Genomic DNA, 12,760 nt, shown 5'->3' with positions numbered 1-12,760 from the left:
GACGCGATCTGGAGTGAGGAGTCATGGTGAGGCTAGAGATTCGTGACAGAAATAGGTGGAGGTAATCCTCTGATCGGAGAATTGATCAAATTGATGTTGCACGGCTGGAATTGAGACTTTGAGAGAGAGAGAGAGAGAAATGGGAAGAGAAAAATAAAAAATACTGTAATATATCCCACGCGCAACCCGAGGTTTTAATTTTTACTATTTTAACTGAACCAATAAATAATTGCCACATGTCATGTTAACTTGCTGTGACCCTCCACGGCCGTGGAGGGAATAATTTTTGAAAATAAACCCAGAAAACCTAGATAGAAAATAAATTGAAGCATGGATGAGGGTTTCAACGTTAATGGTTACCTTGTACTCTAATATGTTAGCAATTAGTAAATTGATGTTGCAATTGGACACATGTTCACCTAAAAAAAGACAAAATATCAATAAAAATGCGTTATAACGTTTCTCAATTTTATTCAAATTAAATGCTTATGAAAATGTTTTTTTAAAAAAAAATTTGTGTTAGGACAGGGTTGCCATTTAAGCTTATGAGAATTTTTTATTGTTTTATTATTTGGGTTAGGACAGGGATGTCTTGTTTATTAGCCTTAATTAAGAGAATATTTCGGAAAAATTATTATTTATCCTTGTGTGTGTCTTAGCCTTATTAGGTTTCCTGTTAGAGATAGATTCGCATCTCTGTAATAGATTAGGACTCCTAATCCTACGGAATTGCACTTATGTAATGCGTATATATTTTGGAGTTACGTTATGTTCCATTATGTTATTATTCTCGTTTGTTCCTCCTCAAACAAGTTATCGTGCACTTTGTTCTAAAGTGTCTGAGCGACGAGGCCACCACTAGAAAAATCAATCCTAACCCTGAAATCCTTAGCTCTGGCAACCTCTTCCATTGGCATCGCCGGAAAAAACTATAAGTTGCTGACCAATTATTGTTGAAATACAATAAAGAAAATATCAATCAGAAATTGAATCTACTATGGGCACCCAGGAAATTTTTCTGGGCACCCATATTCTCCTTCGGGAAAACCAGTCGGTTGACGTCGTCCCCGTCCTCCTAGCCTTGTGCGCCGCTTCTAGTTTGCCCTCTTTTCGGCCACTTTCTAGCGTTTCCGGCGCCACCATCCAGTTCTTGCTGACGTCCCTGGCCTCCATACTGGCCAGCTCTGGCGGCCGGCTGGTTTTCCAGCAATCGGCGGCGCCAGTTTCCGGCGGTTTTTTCGTTGTTTCTTGTCATGTTTCCGGCATATTTGCAATATATTTTTCTACCACGTTTTCCCATTTTAAATTTCACCCGGTTTTGAGTTTTTTTGACATGGTTTTTGCGGTTAATTTTCCAATTTTATCCAAGTCTGTTATCTACACTCACCGACACTCTTTAAGTGTGTTTTTACACCGATTTTGGATGGTTTTTACCATCCTAGTTGACTGTTTGGTATGTCACTGCGTCAATACCATGTTTTACCAACTCTTAAGTTGAAGAATGTAGTTCTATTGCCATGAGATACATTTTATAGGATTGTACTATTTGTTTTCAATCCTCTTTCTGACAATGTCCTACGGGGCATTGCTTGGAATTGTTTCTCGTGTTGCTCACTCTTTTAATTTATTTGGATGATGCCCGCGGCGAAGTCGAGTGTCTTGCTGATTACGTAACTAGCCACACTGTTCTATGGAACAGGTAGTTGTTTTACGGATCTTGTGCGGAGATTGTGTTTTATACCATCGTGCCTTGCTAACTTTTAAAAGGTCATACATGCCAATGATAAATTTTCATCTTGATACTTGTGTTGAGATTGGAGAGGAATAAATCTATCAGATTTCTTTGACAAATAACATTTTAAAGATTTGACAGTAGCTTTGTTAGCTCGCAGACATAGCTTTGCTTCCCTGCAGCAGTAGTTTTATGTGACTCAAGATTCTTCGAATCATGGTTTCGGTTTTGCTATCTTATCGGTTTTGACATGATCATTTTTGGTTACTTTGAACGAGATATGATAATTAGAGTTTTTTGAAATTCACATGATCATCTATTTTTCATGTTCATGAAACGATTGGAGAACCAACTCACCCGTGCTCCTCACAGTGAGGCCGTGTCTATCCGTGCCATGCACGGTGAGGCCGAGCCTACCCCTCTCGGTAGCTCCACGGAATACAGGTCGTCGGTGCGGCATCCACTCCTTCACAGAAGCTTGTGATGCCTTCCATGTTTTTAATACCTCTATGGCAATCTCTGATCAGTAGTAGTGTCCATGAAAACTGATTTGCAACATATTATAGTGGTCATAGCATATCTATTACGGGATCTTGACGCATATATGAGAGTGCTTGAGAGACCTTAAATGCCTCCAGACTGCAGAGAGCTTATGCAGTCAGATTGCAACGTTCGAGTGAACGTAGTACAATCGGTTGCAAGAACTCATACCCATATGTGTTCATATGAAAGCTAATTCTTGATTCTCTACTCCATCTAAGTAAAGATGATGAAGAGTTTCAATGAGCTATATATTCATACACCTGTGGCTTTCTAATGACATAAAGTTCACAACCTAATTCGACTAGAGCAGTTCACAGTGCTCTATCGAAGTTGACTGACTTGCAAATTTCTAGACATAACTGTCCTACTTTGCTAAAATGACCATAACTCACTCAATACGATAGTTATGAATAAATAGTTGGTGTTCCTGGAAAGTAGACATAGATCTTTCCAACCGTACCAAATTCAACATATTTCATAAAGTGAGTTGTCATGTAAGTCTCGTTGAAGTTTGACTTACGAAACTGAACAGATTCTGATTTGTCACATTCGATGTGTCTTTAACAAAGGAATGAGAGAATGGACCAATGAATGACTGATTTTTGTCTGAGACGGGACCGTACGCATCCTCTATGCTACCAGTGTCGACCGCTATACCAAGGCGTACCTTGATGTTGCTCGAGCTGTTGGCGACCTTGATTTTACTAAGTGTAGAACTAAGCCCATGTCAAAGGAGCAATGCAAGTCCAATGACAATGCATAGACGCATAGTATAATTGAATAGTGTTTCGACATACATAAATACGTAAATAGTATGTACTCGTACATGAAATGTATTTAATGTGTATTTGTACATTATTACGTGAATAGTAACATGTGAACAGTAATTTTATAAAAACCAGAAATTTGCTGGACAATAAAATATTATTACTGTTTCGGCATTTAAGGTTTTACGTAACGATTCTAAACTCACTTCTTATCTTTTCAAGGTGATCGATAATTCAAGTAAAGGATTTACTTTCGGAATCGTGGAATTACGCTCGAGATTATAGGGTGAGTAAAATCTCACATTTACGAATCTGCCCTTGCAGAGATTCAAGATTATGCAGAATTTAAAAGAATGAAATATGACATGTATATGATATAGTGGAATCTGTATTTATATAAATGATAAATAGATACATATATATAGTTTGCTATATTATATACTGCCATGTTTTCATTGCGAATAAGTTTATTTTGGTGATGAGATTTATGTATCGAGCATGTTGATTTGATTTGTACAATATCATGTGATGATTGTTGGTACGTGGTTTTAACATCGAGTTTTGTTAAAACATTTTTGTCTTCGGACGTGTTTTTGTCTTCGGATGTGTTATGTCTTCGGATTAGTCTGTAGAGCGAAAGTTACGGCATGTCGGAACCTAGCATTTGACCGGGGGAAATTACGATACAGTAGAGCTCTAGTCTGTCTGCCGGGATACTACATAACAGGTGACAGATGGGTTATCGGCTTATGAGTACCCATATTTTTGATATTGGGTAACAGGTACTTATCCAATGTCGGTGGCGTATTACGTAAGGGTAACAGAGGTGTACCAGCGCTCATGAGTACCCGTATTATAAATGCATTTGGGTAAACAGAGGGGTTGCCCAACTTCTCATGAGCATATATATTTTTACATTATTAGACAACCAGATGGGCCGTCTAATGAGTCATGAGTGCATTTATAATTGATGTTTTATGGATTTTCGTATATATTTTTATGCAAGGTGCATTTGTTGTTTACTCATTCGAGCTGCAAAGCTTACCGGGTTTGTGTTTATGATGATTGCTCGATTACTCGACATCAATATTTAACCCTGAACACATCATTAGTAGTATAAAGCAAGAGGGTATCGTTCACAAACCGGGGATCCAGCCAGGGCTTTGGATCACATCAAGTAACACGAATTCATAAAGATATAGAAAGTTGATATAGGTTTCGGATTGAGACATAAAAACAGTAAATAAAACCAAAACTAATATATACATGTGATCAACCAACCAACACATAAACAATCACCAAACAAATCATGTAAGAACAGAAGCCATCGAATTCCCTTCTCATTCATGTTCATGCCGTAGGTATCAAGATTCCACACTAAATTCGATCATGCATCAAGTTCCTACTTGGTTCCTAATACATGGATACATTCGAGCTCAACTACTTGTCTTGCTACGAAATCTAACATACCAATTCATCATGCAATTACATATCACATAGAGAAATCAACATGTCTTAAGTACCTATCCAATGCCGAACTTAGAATCAAAAATCGGTGAAAAATCAAAGAACAATTACTCCACTACTTGTATCATAATCGTTACTAACTTTAAATGATTAACATATGCAACATCAACTACTTGTCTTAATTACACATGCAATATAAGAACACATCGAAATTTGATCAAGAACATGGAACAATAACTCACGGCATCAAAACAGAAATCATTGAAATAGAAATCGAAATCTTTAATTCTTACACAATTCGAAAGTCACAACTATCTCATAGACAAGATTGAATTGAACTTTAACAAAACAAAAACAGAAATCATCCAAGAACAAGAAAACATAAAACCGAAATAAAACATGAAGATCATAGAGTTACACTTTGGAATATTCCTACGGGGTTTATTCCAAGCAAACGAAGATCCTAGGCTACTTGCTTCGAATCCAAAGGGTGGAAAAGGATGAATTTCGGTTTTAGGATTTCTTAGAGGATGGAAGAGTATTTCGGCAGAGCTATGGCTTGGGCTTTGTGTGCAAGGTTGATGATGAAAATATGGGAAGGCCGAGCCTCTATATATAGGAGTCTAGGAAGCCTCTTGCCGTCCCATTTAGGAGATAGAAACCAATTGGGAAACTGAAATCCTCTTTGTTATGGATTTTGATTCATGTACTCCATATCCAACTTGATGTAGGACACCAAGTCCAATAGGGAGATCACTTAAGGGCTGCACGGCAACATTCTTGGTCCAACTAGGAGTAGCTAGGCCGGCCGCCTCTTTTCCTTCTTCAACTCAGACATGATTTCCTTGTCTCACTAGGAATGCATCTCGGCAACTCTACTTCCTTTCCAAATATGATTTGTCTTTCCTGAAAAGAAATCGACGATTAAGGAATAGGAAAGAATGAAAATAGGAAAGTAGAGTCCTAGTCGAGTAAGGAATCCTAGCTCAATAAGGATTTGTAACACTTAGCACAATTTCATCATCAAATCATCTAAATTCGGCATAGCTCTACTTAGAACATAGAAATGACAAATATGAACCTAAAACAACTAAATAAGAAGTAACAAAGCATAAGAATAGGGCATATAAACATTAAGAACGTCACACTTTGTGCTCCTATCAACAACCCCACACTTAGACTTTGCTAGTCCCTTAGCAAACACTATAAAAAGAGAAATCAAAACATAAAACAAAATCAAAGCAACAAAACTAACGACACACATACTAATGCCTTGAACATTCTGTCTCAGAGATCTTCAAACTCATAGCATCAAGAATAACAAGTAAGACATGGTTAATAAACATGAGATTTCGTTTAACAAGTAAGACATGGCAGAAACAAAGGTGAAATTAAGCTCGACATGTTCAAAACAAGTTCAAATTCAACTCACAAAGGATATGCACTCCAAATCTTTTCTCTCAAGAACATGGCATATGCTTAAAAGCTTTTCACACACAAGAGTTATAAACATATAGTGAAATCGAAAAACCTCATGAAAGATACCAATCATATGCACAAATGAACCCAAACCATAAGCTTACTCATGAAACAAACTCCGCAAATCAAGAGCTACTCATTCTAAGATTCATGCGGATCTTTAGAAAATGGATGGCTTAGGCTCGGCATTGATATTATTTTTCAGGATAAAGGAATCACAAAGGTCATCCTCAAGACTTAGTAGAGCAAAGCATCCACCTTATGTCACCATACTCCATAAAACAAGGGCCAAATATCATCATGTTGGACCCATTCTTCACTTTAAACATTGTGAAAACGAACAAAGGCTAGAATATAACATTATTGAGCCTTCAACAAATACATCACAACTCCAAATTCACCAAAAACAACTTGTATGCCGAGATCTCTTCATCATTCTTTTCATTCATTCTTTTCTTTTTCTTAATCGTGCATATATTTTTTTTTCTTCTTTTTCTCACGGCATCATTCATTTTTCTTTCTTTTCATACTCTTTTCACGGCATACATATATACAATAGCATAACCCCACACTTGAATCAAAGCATCACTCCATATTAACATCCAAAATCGGCTCTGCCAAGCCTCAAAGACAAGGTAGAGATATAACTATACTAAGCAAGGATATAACATGTTGGTAATGAAAGAAAAGGCTTAACGTAGACTCAAAGGGGTTAACACTAAGGTGTCCCAAGCAGGGCTCAAATAAGGATATACGGCTTTTTGGCTTAAGTGGTGGAAATCCTAAAAAGATCCAACAATCCTTTTCAAAATCAGAGTATATTATGACATAAAGCTTCGAAAGGTTCACAAAGTAAGTTCTAGCATTCTCTAGTTCATTGCAATTCTATGGCATACGAATTGATCAAAATAGACGTAATGAGGTTATAAAGCCAAGAAACGATAGAATAAAACTCTCTAAAGAAAGGCACAAGTATGGCTCGAATCTCACATAGGTCACATGAATTCAAACAAGTAAGGAACATGCTCATTCTGTACCTAAGTTTCAAAATCCTCATCTACTACATGTTCGTACAAAATCTACACATCGATTAACCATCAAATAACAATGAAGTTCAATTCAATATCATGATCATCTCTCAACCATAAATTCAAAGATCAACTCATCCTAGACAGTCAAAGGCATACCTAGGACTCAAAACAACAACAAAACAACTAAACAACTTAAAAATCGAAAAACAGAACAAAAACTTACACTAAAATTCGAAAATCAAAACGACAAATTTGAAACACATAAGCATCCAACAATAGAATACAACGAATGATGTAAACCCCACCCCACACTTAAAACTTACATTGCCCTCAATGTACAATATGATAAGCAACGAAAATTAAAAAGAGATAAGGGATAGAAAATGCAAACACTCGTTGATGGCTCCTTCATTGGCTTAAGTTTAGAGTCTATAGCCTAGACTATCTCCAAATCATCACTTTCTTGCCGTAGGATCAAGGAGAGACGTCTCCTCAATCACATGATTCTCCATATTCTCCAAATAAGGCTTCAAGCGATGTCCATTGACCTGAAATTCGGTGCCTTTCACCATACTCTTTATCATGATAGCACCTGAAGAAAAGATGTTAGTAATAATGAAAGGACCTATCCATCTAGAACGTAATTTACCAGGAAACAACTTAAGTCGAGAATTAAACAAAAGAACTTTCTGCCCAACGACAAAGTGTTTCTTCCTAATCATGCGGTCATGGAATGTCTTAGTCTTCTCCTTGTAAACTATTGCCGAATCATAGGCCTCATTTCTAATCTCTTCAAGATCATGCAATTGTAATTTCCTATGCAATCCGGCCTCATCAATGTCCATGTTAAAATTCTTCACCGCCCACCATGCGCGATGTTCAAGCTCCACAGGAAGATGGCACGCCTTGCCATAGACTAATCAAAATGGTGACATGCCAAGAGGAGTCTTGTATGCCATCCTATAGGCCCAAAGAGCATCATCCAATCGTTGAGACCAATCCTTGCGTGATGGTCCAACAGACTTCTCCAAAATTCTCTTGATCTCACGATTAGATAGCTCCACTTGTCCACTTGTTTGAGGGTGATAAGGCGTAGCAACCTTATGCTTGATTCCATACTTCTTCAACAACGCCTCGATGGTCCGGTTGCAAAAGTGAGATCCTCCATCACTAATGATAACTCTCGGCATACCAAACCTAGAGAAAATATTAGAACGAAGGAAATCTGCAACAACTCGAGAATCATTAGTCCGGGTGGCTTTTACTTCCACCCATTTCGAAACATAATCCACACAAACGAGTATGTAGAAGAAACCATTAGAGCTAGGGAAAGGTCCCATGAAATCAATACCCCAACAATCAAAGATTTCGACATGTATAATCGGTGTCATAGGCATTTGATCTCTAGATCCTAAGTTCCCCATGCGTTGGCATCTATCACAAGTCATGCAAAAATGATATGCATCTTTAAAAATCGTAGGCCAAAAGAAACCACATTCGAACACCTTAAGAGCAGTCCTACGTGAACCAAAATGTCCTCCACAAGATTCAGAATGGCAAAAAGTAAGTATAGAATGATGTTCATGTTCAGGGATACACCTCCTAATGATTTGATCAACACAATGTTTCCATAAGTATGGTTCATCCCAAACATAATGCTTAGCTAATGCCTTGAGTCTATTCTTTTGAGCATGCGATAAAGTATCCGGAAGTTGCTTAGAAACAAGATAATTGACAATATCTGCATATCATGGCTCACTTACCTCAACTCGAAAGAGTTGCTCATCCGGAAAACTCTCTTGGATAGCCAAGGGCTCGGCATCTCTCACCAAACGACTCAAGTGATCCGCCACAACATTGTCACTTCCCTTCTTGTCCTTGATCTCGAGATCAAACTCTTGGAGTAGAAGAATCCATCGAATCAATCTTGGTTTGGCATCCTTCTTCGTCATTAAATACTTCAAAGTTGCATGGTCAGTGTAAACAATAACTTTGGATTGAAGTAAGTAAGAACGAAACTTATCTAGAGCAAAGATCACGGCAAGAAGTTCTTTTTCAGTTGTGATGTAGTTCTGTTGAGCATCATTGAGTGTTCGTGAGGCATAGTAGATGGTGTAGGGCTGCTTGTCCTTCCTCTACCCTAGCACGGCTCCAACTGCATAGTCGGAGGCATCACACATCAACTCAAATGGCAAAGACCAATCCGGCGGTGCCATGATCAGTGCTGAAGTTAGGAGCTTCTTCAAAGTCTCGAATGCATGCTTGCAATCATCATCAAAGTGAAAGGGAACGTCCTTTTGAAGCAATGAACTCATTGGTCTCGCAATCTTGGAAAAGTCCTTGATAAACCTACGATAGAAACCTGCATGTCCAAGAAACGATCGAACATCCCTCACACTTGTGGGGAGGGGTAAGTGACGCACAAGATCTATTTTAGACTTATCAACCTCAATTCCTCTAGATGAAACAATATGGCCTAAGACAATGCCTTGCGTGACCATGAAGTTACATTTTTCCTAATTCAAAACCAAGTTAGTTTCTTCACAATGTTTGAGCACAAGTACAACATTTTCTAAACAAGTTTCGAAATCTTCACCATAGACACAAAAATCATCCATGAAAACTTCAATTTTAGAACCAATATACTCAGAGAAAATGTGATACATGCAACATTGAAACATACCTGGGGCGTTGCATAAACCAAAAGGCATGCGACGATAAGCAAATGTACCAAAAGGGCATGTGAACGTAGTCTTCTCTTGATCTTCTTCCGCAACACTTATTTGGTTGTATCCACTATATCCATCAAGGAAACAATAGAAAGAGTGACCAGCTAACCTCTCAAGCATTTGATCAATGAATGGCAATGGCATGTTGTCCTTCCTTGTTGTAGCATTGAGCTTCCTATAGTCAATACACACTCTATGACCGGTCACTGTCCTTTGAGGCACCAACTCGTTATCTTTGTTCTTCACCACCGTGATGCCTGACTTCTTTGGCACAACTTGAATGGGAGAGATAAACCTACTATCCGAGATGGGGTAGATCACGCCACAATCGTGCAACTTAGTGATTTCATCCTTTACAACTTGCATCATTGGTGGGTGAAGGCATCTCTGACCTTCCTTGGTTGGTTTGGCACCATCTTCTAGCAATATTCGATGCACACACATGGTAGGGCTGATTCCTTTGATGTCGGCTAGGGTCCATCCTATTGCCGTCTTGTGTCTCTTCAACACTTCAATCAATCTCTCCTCTTGTTCCTTATTGAGTGCAGAAGAAATGATCACGGGCAATGTATCCTCTTCTCCTAAAAACGCATACTTCAAGTGGTCCGGAAGAACCTTAAGATCAAGCTTCGGAGCTTGCACCACCGAAGGAAGATTTTTGTTAGTAGTTAAGAGAATTGGACTAGGAGAGACAAAGCTTACCTCACGTGCAACCTCAAGAGAGGTCACGTTCTCAAGAATGAAGGATGGCACGGCATTGTTAGCTTCTAACTCCGAAATGTTAGAACCATCACTTGTAAATCCGGCCCCTTGGGCAATGGTGAGTGCCAACTCGTCATTTGTCAAGGTATCTAGATATTTATCTGCAAGGGAATCAAGAATGTCAACTGAAAAACAATCACTTAACTCCGAAAGAGGATACCTCATAGCTTCAAAGATGTTGAAGCTAATCACTTCACCATCGAACTCAAAGGTGAGTGATCCACTAAACACATCAATTTTTGTTCGTGCAGTCCTCATGAAGGGGCGGCCCAAAAAGATAGGGACCTCCTTGTCATATGCCTCAGTTGGTTCCATGTCTATGACATAGAAGTCGGCAAAAAAGATCAAGCTCGAAACCTGCACAAGAACATCTTCAACATAGCCCAAAGGGACTTTGTTGGAACAATCAGCCAATCGAATCACAACATTGTCACGTTTCAAATCACCTAGACCTAGGTCCTCATAGATATAATACGGCATTACATTAATAGATGCACCTAAGTCTAGCATTATCTTCTCAAATGTCATGTTTCCGATTGTACAAGGGATAGAAAAACTCCATGGATCCTTAAGCTTTGATGGTAGCTTCCTTTGGAGCACGGCAGAAACCGTCTCACTCATTATGGCAACCTTCTTCTCTCGAGTCATCCTATTATTGGTGCACAATTCTTTCAAAAACTTAGTATACCTAGGATTTTATTGTATGCATTCAATAAGAGGCATGTTCACTTCCACCTTCTTGAAGATGTCGAGCATGGCTTGATCAGAGTCATCCTTCTTTTGCTTTGCAAATCTACTAGGGAAGGGAACACGAGGAAGATCATTAGTTGAAACCAAACCACTAGAGTTAGGATCCTTACCTTTGTCATGCACGGCATGATCTCCTTGTGGTAGAGCCACGGCATCATTTGCCTTAGAGGAGGCATGGTCCTTCTCTAAGTCCTTAACATCGAAACTCTCGGACTCCTTTCCTTTAGAAGACACGGCCTTCTTGTGTTGCTGCAATGGAGCATCCAAGATCCTCCCACTTCTTATAATCATGGCCTTCACGTTAGGATTAGGCTCAGTTTGGCTCGGCAACTTTCCTCCTTCATGGATCTTGCCCATGAAATCGATCACATGTCCCATCTGCTTCTTAAGCTCGGTTATGTCATTTGAATGAGCTTGTTGACTTGTAACTAAAGCTTGAGTAGCAGAGTTTAGATTTTGCTGCCCTTGAGCAAGAGACTTCAAAAGTTCATCATAGTTAGGTGAAGATGCATTATTCGAACCATGAACATTAGAGTTAAAGGGAGCAGAACCTTGAGGTACATGAGGCCTCACAAACAAACCTAAAGGATGAGGTCCTTGACCTTGATCATTGGATGGTTGAGCATTGGTGCTCCAACGAAAATTTGGATGATCTCTAAGTCCAGGGTTGTATGTGTTCGAGTATGGATCGTACCTAGGCCTTTGTTGCCCCATAAAGTTCAACTCCTCTTCCGTCATTGCACCATTTGGACAATTGTCAATCGTGTGATCTTTGAAAGAACAAATACCACATGCTTGAGGGTTGATGCTCGAACCATTGAATGCCTTGACTAGCACGTCAAGCTTCCTCTCTAAAGTAGCCATTTGATTTCTTGCATCAACATCATACACCCCACGGCTCTTGCTTCCTCTCTTCTCCTTGGAACTAAATTGGCGATTGTTGTCAGCCAAGTCATCAATCAAGGTGTAAGCTTCTTGACCGGTCTTGTTCATGAATGTGCAGCCACATGCCGAGTCCACCATGCTCTTATTGGTGGTGTCGAGTCCTTCATAGAAGAATTGCACCAAGTCATCCAACGAAATACCATGGTCAGGGCACTTCCTTTGTAGTTCCTGAAATTCCTCCCAAGCCTCATAGAGTGAATCACCATCCTTTTGAGTGAAGTTCTGAATCTCCCTCCTAAGTCTTTTCGTGAGTTAAGCAGGGAAGAATTGCTTCAAGAACCTCCTAGTCTTTTCATCCCATGTGGTAATTATTCCTGCAGGCAAAGAGTACAACCAACATTTAGCATCATCCTTAAGGGTAAATGGGAACAAAAGCAACCTCAAGCCTTCTTGAGAAAGATGATGAATCGATTGGAGCTTGCAAATGTCCAAGAACTCCCTAAGGTGAACATTAGGGTCTTCCATTGAAGAGCCAGAGTACTTAGGCAGCTGCCCAAGCAATTGAACCGGAATTGAGAAGTTAGCTTCATCAGGTGGAGTGAAAGCAATGCATGA

The 12,760-nt window shown here is 39.2% G+C and overlaps 1 non-coding gene and 1 pseudogene across 1 annotated transcript; one reads left to right on the top strand and one right to left on the bottom strand.

The window, feature by feature from the left end:
• The window catches only part of LOC126796976 (uncharacterized), a 107,887-nt pseudogene extending 96,451 nt beyond the window's left edge, over positions 1-11,436 (bottom strand).
• Positions 11,437-12,341: 905 nt separating this feature from the next.
• LOC126801339 (small nucleolar RNA R71) lies at positions 12,342-12,448 on the top strand. Its single transcript, XR_007672830.1, has one exon. It is a non-coding gene; the product is annotated as a small nucleolar RNA R71 (small nucleolar RNA).
• The last annotated feature ends 312 nt before the right edge of the window (positions 12,449-12,760 follow it).

This window comes from Argentina anserina, chromosome 6 (genome assembly GCF_933775445.1).
Source record: "Argentina anserina chromosome 6, drPotAnse1.1, whole genome shotgun sequence".
NCBI lineage: Eukaryota > Viridiplantae > Streptophyta > Magnoliopsida > Rosales > Rosaceae > Argentina > Argentina anserina.
This window is presented reverse-complemented; position numbering and strand designations above follow the sequence as displayed.